The sequence below is a fragment of the Molossus molossus genome, unplaced genomic scaffold (genome assembly GCF_014108415.1).
Source record: "Molossus molossus isolate mMolMol1 unplaced genomic scaffold, mMolMol1.p scaffold_m16_p_16, whole genome shotgun sequence".
Classification (NCBI taxonomy): Eukaryota; Metazoa; Chordata; class Mammalia; order Chiroptera; family Molossidae; genus Molossus; species Molossus molossus.
The window spans coordinates 54,623,129-54,649,003 of record NW_023425351.1 but is presented as its reverse complement, the minus strand read 5'-3'; the positions used below and the strand labels follow the sequence as shown (position 1 = coordinate 54,649,003).

The 25,875-nt window shown below is 36.1% G+C and overlaps 1 protein-coding gene across 3 annotated transcripts in view; it reads left to right on the top strand.

Moving 5' to 3' along the window:
* The window catches only part of CSMD3 (CUB and Sushi multiple domains 3), a 1,073,312-nt gene that overhangs the window by 367,485 nt on the left and 679,952 nt on the right, over positions 1 to 25,875 (top strand). The gene's annotated exons all lie outside the window — the stretch shown is intronic.

Here is a 25,875-nt window from a genome sequence, read left to right as displayed (position 1 = left end):
ATGAGAGAGAACATCAATTGGCCGCCTCCTGCATGGCCCCCACTGGGGATCAGGCCCACAATCTGGGCATGTGTCCTGACCAGGAATCGAACTGGTGACCTCTTGGTGCGTGGGTCGATGCTCAACACAAGCTGGGTTGTCCTTCTTTATATTAAATTCTAAGAAGAATTTTTTAAATAATCATTATATCCAATTCCTCTCTTCTAATTCTGTTGGACGACTTCCGAGCAGTGCCGAAGCCTGGGATGAGCAGAGGTCACCGTTCTCAAATTCTGTTTCTATAGCCTTTTTACCAGAATTTCGCACAGTCGACTTGCCCCTCCTCACTGAAACACATTCTGCGTTTGGCCTCAAGAATGGTTCTGTCCTGCTTTGTCCCAGACGTACTGGAGGTTTCTCCGTGCAGATTTCTTCGGCCATTGTACTCAGCCCTTTTGCATTTTACACTCTGTGCTAATGACTCTCAAGGTTGTGTCTCCAGCTCAGCTAACTCCAGTGTCACCTATGCAAGTTCCTCTGCAAAATCTCTACTTGGATCTCTAACATGCTTCTCAAACTTAACATCTCCATTACTGCGCTGATATTCACCCCCAAAGCCTGCTCCTTCCTGTCTTTTTAGTCCTTCTTTTCCAGTTATTCAAGATGAATCTTTCAAATCATTCTTGACTCCTCTTTTTTCCTCACACCTCAGCAAGTCATGATCCAGCTCCACCTTCAAAATACTCATCGTGTAACTGCTTCCTTCTGCCTCCTTTGCAAAAATCCAGTTTCCAGCCACCATTGCCTGTCACCTCGATCACTGCAACTTCTTCCTAAATGGTTTCCCTGCTTCCGTTCTTGCTCTTTCATCGTCTGTTTATTATCATTCTTATTTAATTTATTTTTCTTTATTGATTTTAGAGACAGAGGAAAGGGGAGGGAGGGAGAGAGAGAAACACTGATGAGGGAGAACACTGATTGGCCGCCTCCTGCATGCCCCCCCACTGGGAGTTTGGCCCACAACATGTGCCCTGACCAGGAATCAAACTGGCAACCTCTTGGTGCATTCCTTCATCTATTTAAAATAAAGCAGCTACAATAACATTTTAAAAATCTAAGCCAGGTAATGTTATTCCTCACCTCAGAACCCTGTAATGGTTTTGTCCCAGAGTAACAGCTTGTCTAATTTACTTATATGATTTAGATTTTTTAATTGATGACCTCCATGCCTTCCTTCCCCACCCTCTCTTACCACAGCAGCATCCTTGCTGGTTCTCAAAGTGTCTTACATGCTCCTGCCCTAGGTCCTTGGCATCCATTGTTCTCTCTGTCTGGAGAGGTCTTCCCTCGGATAATTTGCATGGCTCAGTCTCTGATACACTTCATATCTTTGCTTAAATCTCACATTCTCAGTGGGGCCTTTTATAATATCCTATTTAAAATGGCATCTGTTGCCCTGGCCAGTTTGGCTCAGCGGTTAGAGCGTCGGCCTGCGGTCCGGAGAGACCCGGGTTCGGTTCCCGCTAAGGGCATGTACCTCGGTTGCAGTTTGTCCCCGGCCCTGGTTGGTCGTGTGGGTGGCAGCCACTCGATGTGTCCCTTCACGTCGATGTTTCTCTCTCTCTCTCTCTTCCTCTCTCTCCCTCCCACTCTATCTGAACAAAAAATGGAAAAATGTCCTCGGGTGAGGATAAAAATAAATAAATAAATAAATAAAATGGCATCTGTTTGCCTGCCTTTCTTATTTTTCTTCATAGTGCTGTTTGTCGTCCGAATGTAAGCTTCCCAAAGTCAGGGATATTTGTTTTCTACACGGCTATATGCTGAATCACTAGAAGAGTTCTTGGTGTGTGGTAGGTGCACAGTAAATATTTGTCAGATGGGTAAGTTGAGGACATAGCATGTCATTGGTGACGTAGAGGGCATTTTAGTGGTAAAATTTGGCCACATTCTAAAGGAACTTTTTACAAATTATAAATAATAAATGGGGAAGAAAAGACAAGTTATGTAAATAATGCTTTCAAGAAATTTAGCTACAAAGGAAGAGAGAAATGTGAAGGGGGTTGGGTTAGAAGTGAAATGTAGGGTCAGAATATGGTTTTAATACATTTTTTTTTTTTATCCTCACCCAAGGACATTTTTCCATTTTTTGTTCAGATAGAGTGGGAGGGAGAGAGAGGAAGAGAGAGACAGAGAGAGAAACATCGACAATGAAAAAGACACATTGATTGTCTGCCACCCGCACGACCAACCAGGGCCGGGGACAAACTGCAACCGAGGTACGTGCCCTTAGCAGGAACCGAACCCGGGTCTCTCTGGACTGGAGGCCAACTCTCCAACCCCTGAGCCAAACCGGCCAGGGCCATTTTGTGTTTCTTTAAACTTAGAGATAGACAGTATAATTATGTGCGATGTAAATGACCATACAAATGAAGAGAAATTGATGGTGCAGGAGAACAAAGACTATTACCATAGAATCAAGTTCTAGAGGTGTCATAGCATGTGATCTGGATCACAAATGGGTACATGCTTTTGGTTTGCTGGTTAGTTTGTCTTTGGTAAGAGGAAGGACATTTTTTTCCAGGCTAATGAGAAGGGAAAGGGTGATTGATGTTTACTAAATAAATTTTATTTAAAATGTTTTTTTATTTAAAAAAGTCTCAAGGAATAATAAGCTAAACTTAAGGTTTTTCAATTCGGACGGAGTCACACATTTCAGCATTATAAACAAAGCTAAAATGATTTAATTTATACAATTATTTAACACCACAGAAGAAAAGATAAACACACAGAAGCCTGATGTTTACCAACATGGGTTTGGCCTAAAATAAAGGCAGTAGGTGAGACAATGAGGAAAGAAATCCACAATAAAATGGGAACACATAGCGGGCACTGCATCTGTGTATTTCTATTCAGAACCCCTTGCTCTTCCTAATATAATTCACTACACGTTTTGCGTACATTTTTTGTGTGAATGTTGTAATGTTTAGTGAAGTATTGCTATATAATTTTTCAAGACATAACATTATAAAAGAAGCTTTAAAAAAGGTGGAATACAGAAAGAATATGTGTTTCCCTATGTTCATAGCAGCACTATTTATAATCGCTAAGATCTGGAAACAGCCCAAGTGTCCATTAATGGATGAGTGGATAAAAAAGCAGTGGTACATATACACAATGGAACACTATGCAGCTGTAAGAAAGAAAGATCTCTTATCCTTTGAGGCAACATGGAAGGACCTGGAGAGTATTATCATACGCAAAACAAGCCAAGCAGAGAAAGGCACATGTTACATGACCTCACTTATTTGTGGAATATAATGAACAAAACAAACTGAGGAATAAAATAGACCCAGAAACAAGGAAATAGGGTGCAGACTAATAAACCTTAGAAGAGGTGGATGTCAGGGGAGGGAAGAGATAAACCACAAAACTTTTATGCCTGTATGTGTAAATAGGGACATAGACAATAATGCTAGGGGTGGGGTGGGGTTGGGAGGAGGGTTTAAATGGGGGAAAAAAGAGAAACATCTGTAACAAAAATAAATAAATAAATAAATACAAATAAAAAGGTGGAATACAGGATTTGGGAAATGCATTTCAATGCCTGTATTGTTAATTTTGCTGTTTTGTGACAACGGTAATTAAATTATCAGACTTGTAAATCATCCTCAATAAATGATATTTAGCCTCTGGTAATATCAACTAGTATAAAATGAAAGAAAAGAGTAAATATAATATTATCTGACCATCAGGTTACCGTCTTTATTGGTATTTTGGAGTTCAAATATAATTATTTTGCAGGCTGTAAATTCCCTAGCCAGTAGTTACCTGACACTTGATTTTTAGCTTTTATTCACACATTCATAAAACAAAACTTTTATACAAATGTACCTCATAGATACAGTTGCATAGGGAAAATGAGCATTCATCAAATAATCTTAAGTCATTAATGCGCATTACAATTTTGATTGAGTGAAATGACTAAGTACTTTAAAATGTGGGTGAAACAATGCTCCAGAAAAAATAGTTTAGAAACTGAGTTTTCAGCTGATACAAGTGTTTTAACTGTGTAACACGTTCACTAAGGAGCTGTAGCCTAACTTGGAGAAGAACAGAATTAGTTTGCTCTTCTCCACCGCACGTGTGAGTCTCTGTCAACAGTGTCTTTTTACTGTTACCACTGAATGCTGCTGCTTTTGTGCCAGGCTTTGTAGTCCCTACATTTCATTTCACAACATATAATGTAGGTGTTTTCTTTCCTTCTTTTTACAAATTAGGAATTACAAGATTCAATTGCTATATCAATTTCCTATAGATTTCCCCACTAGAAAGCGTTAGTGCAGGAATTCACAGCCAGTCTGTCTGACGTCACAGCGTGTGACGAGAACAAAGTGCTGTGTCACTTCTATCAGAAACCAATGCTATTATCTATTATACTACTATCGCTTTGCTGAGTTGCTTTTTTCAAGACCCAGAAATACCGTTACATTGACTAATAATTTAGCAGAATAAATTAACCTTTATGAATTAGAGTTCATCTCTATGCTGGAGTTCATTTTTTTTCTTTTTCTTTTTAAAGGCTACTAAGGTGTAGGATATATAAATACACTTAGATAAATTCCATCATGGTTATCCACCCTCTTTCAAAAACTGTTGGGCATTTTTCACCCATCTACTTGAAACAGCTCATCCCCACCCCCACATACTCACACAAAAATCAACAAACAAAAATACAAAAAATGAAAAAATCCAAATTTTTAAAATATCTAAATGTCAACTATGCCCCCCAAAACTATATCATTAATTCTTTATAAGTGCCCCATTGGCTGAATTGCTATCATGTATGTACCCCACTATATTTAAGGTAAGGAGGTTGGGTGTTGCCCCTCCTGTGCCTGTGTCTTCCAGAACTCCTCACTCATCACACTTTCAAAAGCCCCTTTCTCTTTGTAGACTTCATTAAATTCGATCCTAACTTCATAAGATAGAAGGACAACCTAAACGACCCTCTCCCTCGTAGAGATAAATGTTATTTTTAATTATAGCATTCTCACTGGGAAGAGTAAAGACCACAGCAAATACACCCATTGAATCAGAAATAACATAATTCATGAAACAATTACAATTACATTTTACAGTTCAAGTCATCTGAATAGACAATTTCAGTCTTAGAAGTGTCAAGGATATGGAAATGGCAGACAAGGATTCTCCCTTCTATTTGAATATTTTTGCTTCCATCCTTACAATTTCATAAAATGTTTTATAAATTAAAACTAAATTATGGTTATATTGGTTAATTTCATTATTTGAGGCACCTTAATTTTTTATGACTGAAATACTTAAACTCCTCAGTCACTTAAAATGTTCTAATGTAAATGTTGATTAAATATTCATCACCTCTCCAAGTGAGACTTAAAGAGAATTAGAAAATAGAGATAAAAGCTGAAGTTGTGATAAGTTAAAATCCTTCAAACAAATCTCTTGTACTCTCACTGTGGTCTCTGGGTGGCAAGTAGTAACTAACCACTGCTTTAAACTGTTTAATATAGTTTACACTGCCCTTTATAGATTTCTTCTCTACTATTCCTCTCACATTGTCTGCACTCAACCCAAACTGATGGTCATTTTCTGTCCTCCTCTTTGTATATACTGTCCCCTCAACCACAGCTGCCTCAGCCCACAGATGCCTACATCTCTCAAGTGCAAGCCCGTTCATATTTTTTCTTACACAGCAGTTCAGATACAAATTTTCTTTGTTCCCATTCTTCCCTTGATTGTAGGTCATTTGTATAAGTCCTGTAATTTTTTAAGGTAAAATAGATGCCTTATTAACCTGTATATGCCTCTTTAGGTTGAGAATCATGTCTTGGAAGTTATAAATCTAGGTATCTTTTCTAGAATGAGTGTATGTAAAAAAAAGTATGTATTAATTTTTGCAAAATATTTTATTTCAGGTATATTTTATCTGTTTCTGAACTCTCACAGATTTTTATTTTTATTTTTTTAATTAATAAGAATAGATTACATGCTTTCCACTGGTGATATCTAATTATATTATTTTTAATTGTCAATGCTATTATTCTTTCTCATTGGTATTCCCTAAAGTTCATTCCTCTTGGAAGGGAATGAACTGAGTTGCTTGTAAAAAGTAGTTTGATTTCAAAGTAAATATGGCTTACATGCATTAGATGCATTGGTTCTACACGAACCTGCACTATAATGTATAAAAGGGATGGATATCAAGGTGTAGGATATCACTGTAATATTATAGAACAAGAAACATTTTTTGGACTTGGATTCAACCCCATGAAATTCTTAGCCCTTGGAATCTCCATTTTATCAGTGATAGAACAGTAATAATACTTTCTAATATATTATCTTGAAAACTATCACCCATGATATTTTTGAAAAAAAAGTTATCACAGTACTTCCCCACTTTAGACATACAAAGGACTCACAAAGCAAATTTAACTAGTTTGTATTATGTTTATTTTTCGTGAAAAACATTGACAAAATAACATTGTACATCTTTCATTATTGTATTTATTCTATTCCTCAGAGTAATAATGAAAAGACTTGTGGTGTTTTCCAGTTTTCTTTGCCTTTTGCATCTAGTTATTTTTTACAACCCTTTTTATTCTACTAGCTATAAGTATACGTGTTCATTGAGTTGGACCTATGTAATCAAAATAGAGAACACTACTTCACATATGCAGACTCTGCTTTCAAAAAATCCTTGCTAGGTGTAACCAGCACAACTCAAATGCGTACTTGATATTTGGAAGAATTAAGTAAATATGACCTAGTTTAAAATTCATTTTAGCTTTAGTTATTCCATGATTATTGATTTGCCTGTTGAGTCATCCTATTGCCCCTAATTATCAAGGAATATTATCTCTTTCCTTTCAGACTTCAACAGCCTTCTCTTGGGTCTGTGTCCTCTGACTCTGTTGCCTGTCTATTCTCTACACAAAAGTAGGGTGACTTTAAAAAATATTAACCAAGTCAAACTTCAAACCTCACCATTACTTCCCAGCACATTTATATATATAAAAAATTTATTGATACAGCTATTTGGCTTTTCCATGATCAACCCTTGCCTGTATCCCCAAACTCATCAATGCTCTCCTCCTCCATGACTCTAGCTCAGCAACATTGACTTTTTTCCCCAATACTTTTTCCCAGCCTTCGTATTATTTTGACTCCTTCTTGTCTTTTTTCAAATATGTTTTCATTGATTTTTAGAGAGAGAATAAGGGAGAGAGAGATAGAAACATCGACGTGAGAGAGAAACTTTGATCAGCTGCCTCCTGCACGCCCCCTACAGGTGATCAAGCCCACAACCCAGGCATGTGCTCTGACTGGGAATGGAACTGGGACCTCTCAGTCCATGGGACAATGCTTGATCCACTGAGTCACATCAGCCAGGCTCCTTCTGGTCTATTAGTTCATAATATAAATGGCCTCTTCTCAAAGAGACCTTCATTGACCAGGCACTAGGCATCTCCATTATACCACTTTTACAGTTTTCTTTAATTCACTGTTAGATGTTTCTTTTCTTTGATACTTTATTATTTTAACATTCTCTTATCCTTTAAAGTATAAGTTCCTTTCCCAGCCAGTATGGCTCAGTGGATTGCGCATCATCCCAAGGACTGAGAAGTCCTGAGTCAATTCCCAGTCAGGGCACGTGCCCCGGGTTTTGGGCTCAGTCCCCTGTAGGGGGTGCGCAGGAGGCAGCCGATCAATGTTTCTCTCTCACATCGATGTTTCTATCTCTCTCTCTAAAAAATCAATAAAACATATTGAAATAAATAAACACATAAAAATATAAGTTCCTTGAAAAGGAGTCCCTCAGCATAATAATGCCAAGTACATGGGAGGCACTCAATAAATATTCGTTCAATGAATCAAGAATGAATGCATCTCATGTCATTCAGCAGACTGCCCCGTCTTCTTTTCTTTTCATGTCCCTTCTCCTTCTTCCTAAAAACTTCAGAGATGAACACTTTCTGAATATCTTGGATATACGTCACCAGCACGTGCTACAGGCTGGGAGGGCCATTATTCACAGTCACATTTGTGCCACGTTATGCTGGCGTCTGCCTGCTGCTCACGGCCTGTTCCTTTCAGGGACTGTGCCCCTCCGCCCCCAGCATGCCCGTCACTGGGTCTGTCCTTGATTTGCAACATCAGTTTCAATTAGCCGTTTGGATATTTTTGAAACCTCGGCACTCGTCGTGTGTTCCATAGCAGCCCGGGCAGCCCCTCACGCCTCCCGGATCTTCTCCTGGCTCTCAACACGGGTCCCTGGGCTGCTGTGCTTATCTTTTCGGTCTTGGCCAGTGTGCACTCGTCTGCAGAGCGCGGATCGCTGTTTGCGAACACGTTCGTCTTCGGAATGCTCTGGTGGGGAACCGGGCCAGGACATCTCCCTCGTTTTCCTCCGCTGCTCCTGTGTCACTCTCTCGTCCCCGCAGCGAGCTGAGTGCCATCATCGACTCCCTGTGCACAGGCGCGCACACGCAAGCACACGCATGCCCGCCCGGCACCCAGTCCCATCACCCATCAACGGCAAGGCGGTTTGTTCACATTTAAGCTAGTTCTTCACTCTCCGTTGCTTACTTATAATAATACAGACATAAAAGCCCAAACTTCCTACGATGGCATTCAAGATCCTGATGTCTTACTATTTGGCATTATCTTACTGCCTTCAGAGACAAAGCATCTTTTCTCTTCCTGCCACAGGTTCTTGTATTTGCTATTTGCTGTGCTCTCTAAGCAGAAAATTAGGTTCTCAAGTCTTCCCATGACAGGCCTCCCCCCTCCGCCAATGAGGCATCAGCACAAAAACCTCCTTCTCAGGGTAAGCCAGTGTGACTCAGGCTACCCTCCACAACCTGGGCATCCACTTACCACTCCCTCCTGCACCTGGGCTTCAATAGGACAGACGTGCCAGCCCAGCCAGGGGGCTCAGTTGGCTGCGCATCCTCCTCTGCACTGAAAAGGTTGACCGCTTGCTTCCCGGTCAGGGCACATACCTAGGTTGCAGGTTTGGTGTCCGGTCAGGGCACGTGTAGAAGGAAACCAATTGATGTTTCTCTCTCTCTCTCTCCCTCTCCCTCCCCCTCTCCCTCTCCCTCCCCCTCCCTCCCTCCTCTCTAAGCATGTCCTCAGGTAAAGATTAAAACAAATATAGTACTAAAATTCCTGAAATCGCCTTGCCTATTTGCTTGGTATCTTTTTTCCTTTGATCATTTTAGCAACCTGGAATGCCTAGAATGTACTAAATTCCTAACACAGTTGGTAGAAGGAGAGAGAGGGGGGTGACAAAGGGAGAGAGAGGGGTTCTGGGGTGGGGAAGATGAGGGCAGGGAGAAATACATTAAAATAAATGTATTATTTGAATTACATGTTTTATTCTCATGGATTTGTAGAGCTGGAATGGACCTTAAACATCTTGTAGCTCAGTGATCTTTTCTGGGATTTCTTGAAAGAATAATAATGGTGCATTATTTGCTTTACTTCAAAAAGCATAATTAAAATGTACCCATTATAGGGTCTCACGTGCTAACTAAAATATCAATTTTCTTTGCTTAGCACTATAATTAAATTAACCCGCTACTAGATTGGTTACCTCATGGTGATTAGAAGTGTTGATTAGCAGATGCCATGATTAGTATTTTTTAATGAGCATGCATTTCTTGCTGTGAAAGTGATTCAGTAAATTTGCAAGATGAATTTTTTTCCCTAAAAAAGTAACTTTTTAAAGGAAATATAATAAAAGTAACATTTTATGTAGTATTTGAGAACCACTAATTCAGTCCATACTCTTCATATGAGAAGTGAGGACACTAAGACAAATCACCTCAACTCCATTCCTAGCTTCAGCATTTCAGCAGAGCCAGTATTGAACCCAGAACTGATTTCAAGCCACTGTTTTGCCTTACATTATATACAGCTAATCTATGAAGTGGTGTTAAAATTTTATTCTAAATAATGATGTTTTGCAGAAAGCAATTGTGTAGATTTAGTCACATTGTAAATAATCTTTAATTACAATGGATCATTTAACTAAGTTAACTCAAGAAAATACACTATAATTTATGCATACAATTTGAGGATTACAGAATAATATTTTCTGCGTGTAATCCTCTTTTTTTTTGACAATGCAAACCTCAGTTTACGTTATCGACTGGCCAGCGTGTTGTTTTTCCATTCATTCGTTTCAAGGCATGCCAGATGCAGTTTCATCTTCATTAAGTTGTAGCAGTCATTCTCCGGTGTGTGAAAGCGTTCTCCTCGCTATCAGGGAAGGCAGAACTGCACACACTCTGTGACATTTATTAGCAGAAATCGTCTTTCTGAAAGGGAAATGCAGTTTTCGAGAACACACGTTGAAGTGTAATCACAATTACGGTGCACGGGAGCTGACCTTTTGTGCAGACAGACCCTAGTGGAGATTCTGAGGCTTGTCTAAGGGTGTTGAGATCCCTGACTTCCACCGTGTTCTTTCTGCTTAGTGACTGGAATTCCACAACATGAGTTTCAAAAGGTCTTCACTGATCTTATTGTTAAATATATATTTTAATTCAACAAATAATTCTATCTACCCTTGGAAAGTTTGGTGAAGTAGGTTGTCGTGGGTGTGGTCTTGAAAACAAAAATAACAACCAAGAGAAATAAATGTAGACATGTCAGACTTGTGTGTGGGGTAAAAAGTCAAGAATTTGCAATTTTCAGTTTTGCATCAGAGAGGACTCCAGGTAATCATATTTAGGAGAAGTTTAATTCTGGGAATGCTTTTTATGTCTTTCATCCTATCATGCTACTACTATTTCTTTTTTGAAGAAATATGTTTGTTTCAGAGAAAAATGTGGTGCTCATAGAGGAAGTGGAATTGAAGGGCTGTCTTTGTTGCTACATAACAAGGTCCAAATACCTTCTCATGCCTTGTACCATGTCCGCTGTGCCAAATTCTCATAATATGGACTCTCTCTATATTTTTAGCTCAAATTCTTGTGATTCCCTGCTTGCGGTCTAAGCTTTATGCATTCTAAATGGTCTTTAATTCCTGGACACTCACTAAATCAGTCTTTCCTCAAGGCTTTCTGCAGAGAACATACTCCGTCTAGATCATCTCTTTTCCTTTATCTTTACCTCAGAAATCCCTTTGCATCTTTCTGGTCTCATCTAAAACATTTCCTCCAGAAAGTGCATCTTTATTAAATCACCCTCAGGACCAGATTCATGCATCTGTTTTATGTTCCCCTCAGACTCTGTATTTCACTCATTGTGTCAGTTCACCATGGTTTGCAAAAGCCACCCCAAGTCTTAGAGGCTTAACACAGTAATTATTTATTATTTCTCACAATTCTGTCGCTCGGTAGGCTGCTTCTGGGCTCGCGTGTGTGGTTACAATCAGCTGAAGTATTGCCTGGGCTTCAGGGTCCAATATGGCCTCACACATAGTGCTGCCAACTGGGGCACTTCTGCTGTGCTCCTGTCGCTCTTACCTGCATGCTGAGGACAGTCTCAGGGAAACAGTCCACAGCAAAGACGGAGGCTGTAGGTTTCCTGCAACTGAGGTTCAAGAACTCACATGATGCCACTCTGCTGTGCTCCTGGTCATGGCAAGTCACAAGGACAACCCAGATCTAGGGGTGGGGAAATAGACTACCTCTTGATGGAGAGAGTCGCAAAGAAATTGTGACCACTTCTAATCTAACATACCAACATATTGCAATGATATTTTATTGTTTGTTTCTCTGCTCACATTATCTCTCTCACTCATCATTGTATCGTAACATGCAACAGTGGCTAGCAAACAGTAGTGTATACACACACACACACACACATATATACATATATATCCTACTGTGATGCTATTGTTATTAATTTAATGTTTATTCATGAAATGTAGAATTTAAACATTGAAATTTTATTCTCAAAATATAATACTGTATTAAATAAAAACACATATTACTTCATAGCACAAGAGACTGTGGAACATGGTTATGGAGAAAGTGAAATGCCCAATTCATAACCGCATAGGAAACAGGATGTCACCAAGATAAAAAATACAAGCTATGGAATCTGACAGTCTGAATGAAAGTGCCAGATCTATCAGGTCGTGTGTTTCATGTTTCACGGTTTCATTTTATTAAGGGTTTAGCTCAAACGTCACTTTGTGTTTCAACACCAGCTATTACACTAATCTGTCCTTTTTATTTTTTTTATTTTTTTTTATCTCTCCCACTTGAGTATCATCTTTTCAGGAAACATAAAGTCTGTACTACTACCTCTGGATCAATCTGTGCCTGGCATTGAATGGGCACTTAGTAAATTCTGGTTGAATGAACACATGCATGAAAGAATGCATGAATTAATTAGTTAATTAATTAATTAATTGCCCAAGGTGACAAACACTGGAGTGAATACATCCGTGAATGTCCTTAATCAGGTTATGCACCTTTGGGTATGTAAATTATAGTAATATCTGCTGCAGATGCATGTGATTAGATGTGAACGGGTTACCACGGAGCTTGCATGAAGTGAGTAATTCTTGAAGACTATGATCCTTAGGACCTTGAATCAGTGGGAAAGAGTTACCAAGGACTAATTGGTTCCTGGTGCAAAAGTGTTCACAGTGAAGCACCTGCTCTCCATGAGTAATAACATTTTTGTGGGATTGAAGAAAAAGATGGCCCCCATGACATTTTTTTGAAGATTGGAGAAGTCCTTGTATAGGTAACAATTATGAACCAGAAATTTCCAGAAGCTTTATTCTTGCCAAAAAGAAAATAAATAAACAAACATCCAATTTAACGACATAGCATGATGCCTCAGGGATGATAATGTGAGTCATGTAACTATTGAGCAGTTGATAATTTTCAGAGATAAGTGAGATTAGATTACTAAGAGCTGTTTTATGAGAGGAAAAGTAAAGTACTTAAAGGAGGAAATAGGCCCTGGAGGCATTGTGTCAAGCTGAAAGTAAATTATTCAAAGAAAAACATCAACACAGGTTATTGGGGTGTGGTGTGCATTTTCTGCTGTGTTTGCAAGTGACACTGGTATGAAATTTAGTTGACAGACTTGTATGAGCAAGAAATGTCACTTTGTTCTCTTAAATTCAAATAAATTAGAGAGTGCCCACTGTACCCGACAGGGGAAAATTCTATCTCAGACATTTGGAGTAAGGGTACCTTCTTCCCTCGAGTTGCACAAGAATTCAGAGAGTTTGTGTAGTGCCTGGACAATAGGGAGAAAGGCACCCAACCATCACTGTTCAAGCCCAGATTTCCCATGAAGGTGGATAATCCTGTGTTTCCCATGACAAGCCTGCACGGGGAGTCTAGCCAAAGGTTCAGGACTCTTCCTCTGTCTTTTTTATTTTATTTTATTTTTGATCCTCACCTGAGGACATTTTTCCATTTTTTTGTTCAGATAGAGTGGGAGGGAGAGCAAGGAAGAGAGAGAGAGAAACATCAACGTGAAAGGGACACATCGAGTGGCTGCCACCCACATGACCAACCAGGGCCGGGGACAAACTGCAACCGAGGTATGTGCCCTTAGCGGGAACTGAACCCGGGTCTCTCGGGACCGCAGGCCGACACTCTAACCGCTGAGCCTAACGGGCCAGGGCAGGACCCTTCCACTTTCTGCAACCCAGCAGGGGTGGGAGAGAATGCTGTGGCCACTCCTGCACTTCCAGCCTCTGTCCTCAGTCATTGCCCAGCGCCCATCATTGACTAATCCCCTGCAGAGACCTTGACCTTCAGGACACAAAGGCAATGGGGGGATCTTAGAGCAGGTTTTCCTTTTCACCCTGCAGAACCTCCCCTCTCTCCCCCCCAGGCAAGGGAATTTCAACAAGGATATGGAAACAGACATATGTAAGGAAAGCAGGTGAGGGGAAAGAAATACAATGCAAACAAAACAAAACAGAACAAACTTCACATGTTGATCCAGATACAAGTATTTACATGTATTGTGTTAGGGGGGATAAGTGGAAATGTACTAATTTTGCAGGATTTAGGACTGTGGTTTGGGATTACACAATTTAGATCCGAATCTCAGCTTTTCCACTTAAATAGCAAAGTGAGTCAGGGTATGTTTTGGGACTGCTCTGAGCTTTAATATCCTTGGCTCATAGGTGTTTTTGAGGATGAAATGAAAAATTAAGACTGTGCCTAGAACATAATAAATGCCCACCCAGTAAATACCAGTTGCTTTTTATGACGTGTTTGTTTCAAGAGTTCTGTTATCTAGTCATTTGAAGTAAAAAAAAATGGAATGTCAAATACATCTCTCAGTGTCTTAATGACCGCTCTTCAGAACTCTGGGGAGACACAGAGAAACCATTCCACAGGAGTAGCAAGCCTCCATCATCCTTACAGGAGTTAACAGTGTACTTTAGGACAGTGATTGGATAGTTATGTTATTACCTGTAATTGGAATGCACCGAAGTTATTCAGTTAGATATAAAACTGAAACTTTCAGATATTTAAAACCTCTTTAATGATCAATAAAATGTTCTTTGACTTAATAAATTTTTTCATCAGGAAGTCAAACAATTAAATGCATGTGATCTTGATCAAATGGAATATGCTTACTAAAAAAATCATTTTCAGAATTCAGAGGGGTCTTTTTTTGGTTAACTGTCACCCAAGGATATTTTTTCCATTGATTTTTTTTTTTCAAAGAGAGTGGAGGGTGGGGAGTGGGGGGGGGGGGAGAGAGAGAGAGAGATGTAAGAGAGACCCATTGATTGGTTGCTTTCCACATGTGCCCCGACTGGGTCTAGGGATTGAACCTACAACCTCAGGTATGTTCCCTTGACTGGGAATCAAATCCAAGACCCTTGTGTGCATAGGCCAACACTCTAACCACTGAGCAATATGGGCCCGAGCAGAGATTTTTTTAGACAACAAATATATCAATATTTTAAATATGATCATATATGTATACAATATATAGTAAGTATCTCTTTCTATATATATGCACATATATACCCATGAACACATATATACACATATACCAAGTATATGGATATATGATCTCTCTACATATAGTGTCTATAAGTCTCCCCTCTCTCATATGAATATGAGATACATATCTCATATATGTATAACTTTCATTACATATCTCATATAGTTATAGTTATATATGTGTATTGTGTGTGCGTGCATGTGTGTGTGTGTGTGCGTGTGTATATGAAAGAGTTTAAGGGGCAGAGACAGAGAACTGAGTTTTCTACTTTCCGTTTTTTATTTTTCTATCATCTGAAAAGTAAGAATGGGAAAAAGAATGAATACATAAAATGACTTCCTTGATACTTTGAGAATAGTCTATTTATTCAATATTTGTTGCCATTTGTAGTGCTGTGATACAACTCATTCTTGCTGCAAATGTGTTCAATTCAGGTTTCAGTGGACTGAGCATCTTCAAGGGAGCTGGCACATCTGGTATATCCTGTTGACCTTAAAATTAAAAGCCAACATCTTACTACCAAAATGTGTTCATTCAGGAAGAGCAAATAGTTGCAATTTGGGACAAGCAAGCTATAACAAAAGCGTGGGCCTGCAGACCAAAGAGTCACGGGTTTGATTCTGGCCAAGGGCATATCCCTTGGTTTTGATTTGTCCCTGGCCCTGGTCAGGGCCCTGTGGGAGGCAACCAATTAATGTGAGACACATAGATCTTCCTCTTTCTCTCTCTTACCCCCTCCCACTCTATCTGAAGATATTTGAGAAAATATCCTTGGGTGAGGATTTAAAAAAAAAGTCATGGGCAAGTCCATCAAACAAAGGAGAGGAACATTAGTTTATGGAGAAAAAAATTGAGGAAATTGGACTGAGTTGTTTTAAACCAAAGTGCATTGTAGAAAAGGGAAAATTCAGGGAGATGACAGTTTCTCATTGGAGGGGTTGCTGAGGTAGTCGATTTCTTGGAGGAGTTTCAATGTACATCTTTTCTGGTTGGGGCCTTTTCTGTCGATTCTTCTGTTGGGGTCTGTAATCAACATTTCTTTCTGTGATTGAACACCCAGTGGTACTGTGTGAGAGCGCCCCCTTCTGGCCTCATCACTCCATGTTAGTGAGGATCCCTTTATTAATTTTCAGTCATCTGTAGACTTAAGTATCAGTATGCATTTTCTTCCTCAAGTATAGAATATATGTTTTATGATAAATAAAGGGCTCAACTAGAGTACTCACTCTCTTTAATACTGAAAGGGATTTAAATACAGATGGAATAAAAGACCATACACCTCATTCAACTTGTCTTCTTTTTATTTCTCATTTCATAAAAAAGGAAAATACTTGCATGAATTTGGTCTAGATGTTCTTGTGATATCATCACGCCTGCTCTCGGTCATTCCATAAGTGTTCACAGGATCAACCAAAGAACACTTAAATTAGAAGGATCAATGTTTGTTTATAGTTTTTACTTGCTTGGTATGTAGAAAATTTTCAGAGTTTGTAAGTCACAACTATTTCCAAATAGGGTTTGCAGATAATATTCCGAAATCCTGGTTGAATATGAATTTTAGATAAACAATGGATAAGTTTTTAAATTTATTTTTTAAATATGTTTTTATTGATTTTTATAGAGAGAGGAAAGGATAGGGAGAGATAGAAACATCGATGAGAGAGAAACATCGATTGGCTGCCTCCTACACGGCCCCCACTGGGGATCAAGCCTGCAACCTGGGCATGTGCCCTGACCAAATTGAATAGGCAACCTCTTGGTGCGTGGACAATGCTCAACCACTGAGCCACACCAGCTGGGCAACAATGGATACCTTTTTTAGAAAATTTTTTTTTTATAAATGTGTTCCAAGTATTACATAGGACATCCTTATAGAAAAAATATATATATTGTTTATCTGATATTCAAATTAACTGAGTGCCATATATTTTTACTTGCTAAACCTAGTAAACCTGTTTTAAGGGGCTCATAGTCCTGTGGTTGAGCTAGCTGAATGTTTGCCCTGCCTTCGGTCCACATATCTCTGTCTTCTCCATATTACAGCAGCTAGTCTTTCTAAGGGAACAATCTTGTCTTATCAATCTTCTACTTAATAGCTGTCAGTGATACCTCATGTTTTCAAACTAAGTTGAAATTTTTTGGCTCCTAAAGCATTGGTCCTTGCCTATCAAATCTACTATGGCTCTTTTAATTCCTGCAAATCAAATAATTTACAATTGCCTGAGCATGTCTTGCCTTTTCTCCTTTTTACTAAGCCGTTAGCTCTGACTAGGATATTCTTTTCATTCTTCATGCCTCAAAATCTGCTCTTTCTTTAAGCTCAATTTCAATAGCTCTTCTACTAGAAAGACTTTCCCATTCTTGAAGCATAACTGAAGGCCTCCCAGCTGTATTATCATAGTTCTCTGTGTACAATGTATTGAACATATCACATGCTCTGAATATTTAAATTCATGATGGTTTACTTGCAAGACAGGATGGATGGAAATATGTATACATATGTGCGTGTATATATACGTACATATATATCATGATATGTATACATATATACATATTGTATGTGAAATAATGAGTGTGAATGTTTGTGCTTGTGCATAGTAGTCAGTTAATTCATGTTTGTGAAGTAGAAAAGAGCGAAGATGAAAATTACCAAGTATTATAGTCATATGTAAAATGCTACTAAAACACAGAATAGGGAGATACTCACTTTCCTTGGTGAAGAAAGGATGGGGAATAGAAAGATTCCTCTGAAGTGAAGAGGAGGTACGGTTTCTTTTCCCAGCATCTGCATGATGTCAAGCACAAGTCCTTCGCTGCATCTCTTCGCTCGTATTTCGCTCCCATTTTTCCTGTCTTTCCAAGTGACTTTTACTCTAAATGAGGTGGAATTTCTTTGAATTTGAACCACAAACTTACATGTTTTTCTCAGGAAGATCCGAGTGAAGGCAGCTCTAGGAAACCTGATTTGTGTAACTCAGAGGTGAAACTCGACTCCCAGAGTGGGAAGAGGCAAATGGAGCAGCCAGGTCTCACAACGGGGCGCGACTGATTTCTGAGAGGCTCCTATCGGCTCTCGCATTTTATCTCTATTTTAACACCATCTATTTCCATAATTAAACTAAAGAACCGAAACATACTTGAAGCCCAATATAAATGGAAATCTCAGACATCATTATTATAGTATTCATGCCTTAGCTTTACTGATGGTATTAAAAGCTAGTCTCTTTACTTCCTGTCTTGAAATACAATTTCTTTGTAAAAAGGAACATGGCAGCGTAATTCCATGAAGAAATATAAAGGTTTACCTCTCATTATGAAAATATATTTGTAAATACTACAACATATAATTACATTTAATGTCGTAATGCATAACATATAATGTGTTTGCCTTTCCAGTTAATGGTAGGCTTTGATGCTAAACATTCTAGGTTTTTATCATTTCTGAAGGGTTTTTTTTTCCCCTTAATATACTACTTTTCTAAGCTGAGATTGGCATTTGTTTTTAAGGAAATCACAGCTGCTACCAATTAATTAGCTACTATAGAATAAAAAATGTTTCAAAGAGTGTGTGATGCAGGAAACATAGACTTTTGTAACTTGAGTTACTTATTGGGCTGCCTTACTCCAGGATATTGCTGCAGCCACTGACCAGCTGCTCAGACATCTTCCCACCATTAACAATGTAATTGTCTTTTCTCTGCAATGTCAGCCCTTATAACCTGCCTGTTCATAGTGAACCCAGTTTTCCCAATCACATAACAATCACATGAGATCATATATGAACTTGTGATAAATGCCTCAAGAATGATCTTACTTCAGTGATCTTACTGTAATCTTTACACTTCTCCCCAAATGGTCCCTGTTATTTCTTTGAAATAAATGAATTCAAATTGAATAGTTAAGCAACTATTAATAGTAGATCTCTCCACCAGAAAGGTATTTCTCTGATTGTAAGAGAACAGTCCTGAGTGGGAAATGACTAATAGAGCATCTTTTTCCAGTAGCATCGGGGTACATATAGAGAAAAATGTGGGATTCAGCTTATCTCTTTGGTTCCCTTTAAATCATATCACATATATTAACCCAGCATTGTGTACATTTTATAACTTAGGCATTAAAAAAAAAGGAACATTTACAACTAATGAAAAATGATGAATCCCCGACTTCCCCAAACTAAAGGTTAGTATAGAATTAAACAGAGGATAAACATGGATACCATCAGATAGTCAAGGTAAGCAGGATTCAGGGACATGATCAACTAGGTTAGGATAAAGCCTTCCCTTACTTTTCCTTTCCATGATGATTGGTATAAAGGGTAACCCCACCAGTTATTTCTCCTTACTTCTTATTCTCTCTTTCACCATATGAAACATTGTTATAAAATATCTGGGGTGGGGGGAGTTTGCTGGGAATAGGAGAAAGGGAAATGCTACCTTCTTTTAAGAAAATACAAATGGAGTTACTTATACGTTCTTGGATGTTTCTTCCTCTTTTTTCTTTACTTTTATTCAGCCATATGCAACATAAATTGCAATTATGATTATGTGATTTTTATATTGTTTCAACACAGATGGTCAGGTTCAGTTTCTTATAATTATACCCTTAAAATGCATTTAACTCTAAATATTAATTAAATATAAAATAAAATGTATTTTGAGAAATAAGAAAGAAGTATGTTTAGCTACATTTACTTTTTCCTCTAATATTTATAAAACATTGAAGGGGAAGTGGGAATATACACATATAAGACATGATCTTTACTTTAAAAAAGTTATTAATACATATTAATGATCAGGGACAGCAACCTCTGAAACTAAACAAGTTCCTAATATAACCCTTTGGGGAAAAAAAAAAAAGACATGGAGTATCATTTTTTAAATTATACCTTTAAATATTCCATGAGAACTGGCAGCAGTTCCACAAGATTTTGTGTGGAAGAAAATTAGTCAAGTTTGCTAATCTACATGTCATTTATTTAGGGGAAATCCAGAATGACAAACACTTCTACTTTAGCTAAGAGATAAGAGCTGTCACAAGAAAAAGGTCTAAAAATACAGGATTCTGGGAGATGGTAGTAGAAAGGTGTGGAGGGGCATTCTACCCTGTCTCTTATTCTTCTGAAGTGTGACAAGGTTGTCATGAATCTCTTTCAAAACCTAGATCTCAAGTCCCATTGTCAGTATTGTGACTTGAGGGAAGAGCATTATACTTAGTTACAAAATAACATAAAACACCCAGCTTCGGTTTGTATTTTGGGGATATCTATTCCTGTGAGTGGTGTGTGTGTGCTTGTGGTTGGGCACATTACAAAGTGATGCCTAGGACCCACCACTACACATAGTCGAGACTTCTAAAATACATGAAAAAGAGAGAGAAGGTGCTGAAGCTTGGTTCTGCAAGTTCATTTCATCCAACCAGGTAAAGCAAGAAATGGTCCTTCAAGGGAGAGAGGTTATCATCAAGATTCTAACAATCCTCTACTTAAAATAATTTTCCAACTGAGCCAGTGTGGCTCAGTTGGTTGGAGCATCATGCCGTACACTGAAAGGTGGCGGGTTTGATTCCCAGCCAAGCCACATACCCAGGTTGTAGGTTTGATCATGTAATGGAGTCAACCAATTGATGTTTCTTTCTCATGTTGATATTTTTCTCTTTCTTTCTCTCTCCATTCCTCTCTCTATAATCACAAAAAAACATATACTCAGGCGATTAAAAAAATAATAAAATGATTTTCCCCTAGCATGCTCTTATTCTAAGAAATGAGATATCTATTCTCCCACAGTTTTATGGCAAAACAGTAATGATATTTAATATAACATACATTTACAACATATGTTATATATATATATATATATATATAACATATAACATGTAGTTGCTGCATACATATTGGTATGATCAATATGTATATAGACTTTTGATATAGTTGACTAAGCCGGTACTCTCCATATGCTTTCTAGAACTTTTGATATTTTAAATATTTTACTTAGATAAGGGTATTTATGGTTGTTTTGCCTGTGGGTTTATCAAAAGTTCAAAATTCAGACTATGAGGTTTTATCTTGCATATAAACAACTTGACATTAGAACATATTTTATTGAGTATTTTTATAAGAATTTATTTACTCTTAGTAAGTGTGGATTTACTAAATGCATCATTAAATCTTACTATCATCAGTTTCAGCTTAGATTGCAAATATTTATTCATTCACTTTTTATATTAAGTCAGTAAGATCACTTATACTTGATAAACAATAACAAATGTATTTGCAAAGCTTAATATTGTTTTTCCTATTTAATGCTTAGAAATTTAAACAGAAATATGTAACATAATTAGAAACATAATATGTCAATCAATTCAAAAAGACAATTTATATTTAAACTCTCAGTTCTATTTTTAAATTAGTACCTAATTTACTTAATTCACTTTCATAGAAAAATTTTTACATGTGTTACTGATTTTGTTGTTACTCTGTGAAGATCAACTTTTTTCCCCACATTTTAACATCTCAGAAAGCTGGATGCAGGTGCTAGCATTTTTGCATTGCTGTGGCATAGTTTATTTTTTTTTTTTTTTTTTTTTTTTTATTTTTTTTTATTTTTTTTTTTTTTATCCTCACCTGAGGACATTTTTTTATTTGTGGCAATAGTTTAATGGGCCAATGTTTTCTTTCTTAGAGGTGCATCTATCTTATAATCAAGAGTATCTTACACTCATTTAATTAGATACTTTAAGATTATAATCATAGATAGTTTCAACATCAATTCAGCATTTTAGTTTAAAATTAAAACTTTATAAGATCAATCTAGACCTACTCTTTAACACTAAATTGCAAATACTTATTTTTGATTTTAGGATTTGTTCACTTAAAGTTCTCCTAGTTAGAGAATATTCTATTAGCTAACAATCAAAAGCAGATCATTTATATTTTACACTTTAAGGGCTACTTTTCATTTCAGTTTACCCATCTCTTCCTACATACGTACCTTTTCACCAACTTATACTATTAAGTACTAAGCTATACAGATTTTGGGATACTGAAATTAATAATGTTTAAAATGCAAAATACTTATTTTCCCAACTGTAATAAGCTTCCTGAAAATTGTAACATGTAACAAAGCAGTAGCTTTTTTTACACTTCATATATCAATTAATTTTCAAGAGACCTCACTTATTGACATATGCTCATACATTTCATGTAAGTAACATTTAATAAAATAATACATACAAAATACAAATTAAATTACATATGCTAAACTTTATAGAATATTTAGATTATGGCTCAAATAGAATTGCTGCATTAGTTTTATTTAATTTTGTTTTGATATTATTTTGCATGTTTTCTTTTGCATGTTTCATGTTTTGCATTTCTCTTCATAAAATATCATAGTGCCAGAAAATTATACACTTAAAATTATTTTGTTAATTAAGCTTTCATTCAAATATTTTATTTGAAATACTAAAATTGATGGAACAGATGGAGCAGAATATATGTTTTTATATAAAAGAACATGCCAAACACATAAATATCTAAATATCTAAAATCTACTTCTTTGAATATGCAATTATCTTAAACTGTACTTATATAGTAATATGTGTGTGTGTGTGTGTGTGTGTGTGTGTGTGTGGCCATCCACTATGTCTCTAGCAACATACTCTTTTCTTTGCTTCTGTGATGAGTTAGACAATAATTACAAAGCAAAGTAACATATTTAAAAAATATATTTAATACTAAAAATTAAAAAAAAAAAATTAAAATCAATTATTATATGAGTATTTGGTACGCTTTCTAAATGACACATTTATAAATAGCTTTTAATGAATTATCCTTGGTCTCTTACAGATATAGTGCTGAAATAAAAAAGCCTTCAAAAACATAATTTTATTAATTACAAAATCTAAATTTAATATTGTAAATATTACTATTAAAGAAATTTCCTAGTTTACATGTGCAATGTATGTCATTTTTCATTATCATAATTCCAAAGATAACATGTAGTTAAGATTTCTAAAAGCATGCTTATATATGTAAACCATTTTATTTATTTTTATTTTATTTATAAATGTTTTGTTAAAGGATATTAATAAAATTATTTTAGATATGTGTTTATATTGTAAACATCTAAATATATATCTCTCAAGCAATTTAATAATAGGATAAACTAATTGAGATAGACTACATCTTATATTCATGATTTGATTTCAAAGGAAGAATAAATTTTCTGAATGTACTTTATTTTAATTTTTGTTGTATGTCTTCTAACATATGCATTTAATACTGTGCTATTAAAGATAATGTTTATATAATTATGTAGCATACTTAAAAGTGTTTATAGGAAAGTAAATTATATTTTTAAATTTTGGATTAGCTATATTACATATTTAACATTGGATTGTTGTTATACTTATTTCTAAGTCTTTTTACAACATTGATAATTACCTCATAGAACAATTTTGTATGCAAAAATGTTCAGTGTTTCTAACTTGTTAAATGATACATTTTTATAATTTAAAAGTCTTTGTTTCACACACTTTCAATTTAAAGTGGTACCAAAATCAGTATTCTAAAACGGTCTACAATTTAATTTAAATGGTTATATCATATATGATACAACTGTATGATACAGGATTATTTTATTGTCTTATAAAGAAAATCAGTGATATTCCTTTATAGTTCCATTATATATATCATACATATGTAACTAAAATTAGATTCACTTATACCTCCTGACCTTATGAAATATAACTACATTTTACTATAGAAATTTGAACATTCTAAGTAAATCTATTTTGCACTAACACTATAAGCTTTCATCTTTTGAGAATGATCACAAAACTCTTAAAGTAACTCTTATTACTTATCTACAAATTCCACACTTTTTCAAAGTGATGTTTTTGAAAGTTAAAAACAAAATTATTCTCTCTTTTTTTGGAATTATCCTTGATTCATTATATGGGGAATATAAGTAAAGCATAAAAACTAGTTAGCAAAATATATGGCTGAATTATATGTCTGGTTAGACTGTGGTTATTAAAGAAATGGGGTTTTCTATGCTTTATTCCAACATTATACCCTGTTTCACACTCAGGTTAGGAAACTAGTAGAGTCACCACCACCATTAGTCAGGAGTAGACCTCTGTCTAAAGAGTTTAAGTTTGGAACTGCCAGCGAATCCTACTACTAACGATCAATTCTAACTCTCATATTTGGTCAGGAGCTGTGTTTATTCTCTTGGTTCTTCAAGAAAATGAGTTTGGAATTGGTCAGTAGATCTTGAATATTAGTTATATTCAAGAATTACCACAGATTGATTGCCCTAAATACAAGAGATCATTTGGGCTTAGTTGTAATGACCTTGGTGATGAAATATAATACTTAGTCAGTTTACTTCTTTGTTAAAGGTAGGAACACTAAGATTTGAGACAGGGTACAAATCTCATTACTTCTCAAACTTCTAGATTATATATGGCAACATGTTTTATAGTTAAATGGTTTCCTTCTTTAAACTAAACCTAAAAGCCTGGAAATTATGATAAAGTGATAAAATGTTTTAAAGTATTAATTTTTCATTCTAATTTCATATTTCCTTTAAAAAAAATAGAAGGCATAATTAACTTCCCCAGGAGAATAATATGGATGAGGTCATCATTTGTATAGTAATGAGTACATGGGCATCCCAAAAGTCTGACCTACCAGGGGGTCAGTTACGGACTATTACTAATGTAAGTGTTGCTATAGCTTAATCATGTGATTAAAGAAATCCTTTCCCAAAAATTACTTTAGTAAATATTACTGGCCAATTTGCATAGCCCACATGAATGGAGTAGATTCTATTCTTCACAAAATACCTTGGATAAATGTTCAATAGCAACTTTTTAAAAATTTATGCTTTAAAATATATAAAAATTGTCATATTTCATTTACCCCTACCCCTGTTGAAGTACAATCATCATTTGACTGTTTTTGAATTCTAAATCAAATTAAAATGAGATAAGTCACCTCAGGCTGGAGGAGTTATTAGCAGACATGTACCCCTCTATTTGCTTATGAATGAGCCCCATGTTTGACTTTCTTTTTGAGTTTAAAACAAACCAGGTTTATTTGTTCTACTAAACACCTGCCTACAAGAAGAAAACAAATACATTAAGCGATGTAGCTATTTTCTTCTTGCAGAGTGGTTAAATATTTCTATGTATTTATGTCTAAAATCCTAATGTGGATAGTGGTTTTAAGTCAATTTATTGAGAAGTCCTGTATATAAAGTATATGCCACTCGTTGGTCTTAAAAAAATATTCAGAAGATTTCTAAGGCCTGACTATTATTTTTAATTAGTACCGATACATCCAAAATTTACTAATTTTTTTTCTTGTAAAGTATTTTAGCTGTCAAGATTCTTTAAATATATCTTTTCAGTTTCATGCTTCTCTTATGAGGTTATTATTTTTCATTATGGAAGAATTCATTGCTACCAAAGACAATCTTTTAAAAAGTTTAAGTGAACAGAAAAAAAACAACAACAAAAAAACCTAATTTGGCATCTTTAAAACATATTTTTAAATTATAGTGAAATTTTAATAATAAGTTACAAATGAGGAGAGATATATATTGTTAAATGCTAATGAGATGTTTGGAAAATATCATCTATTTTTCAAACAAGTTTTGTAATAATAAATATTCCAAGGTGATATAGTTAATTTTAATCATTCTAAATAAAATAATTTATTTAATATTAATTAGTTGAAAATTGGTTAATCTCAAATTTTACTTTAAAATACAGAGAACTATTACCCAAATTCCAAAAGTAACTCACTAAATTCTAAACTATAGATAGGTCATGACATTAAATATTTTATCATGGTGGCTGTTTTCTGGCAAATGAGATTAAGCTAGACATTTA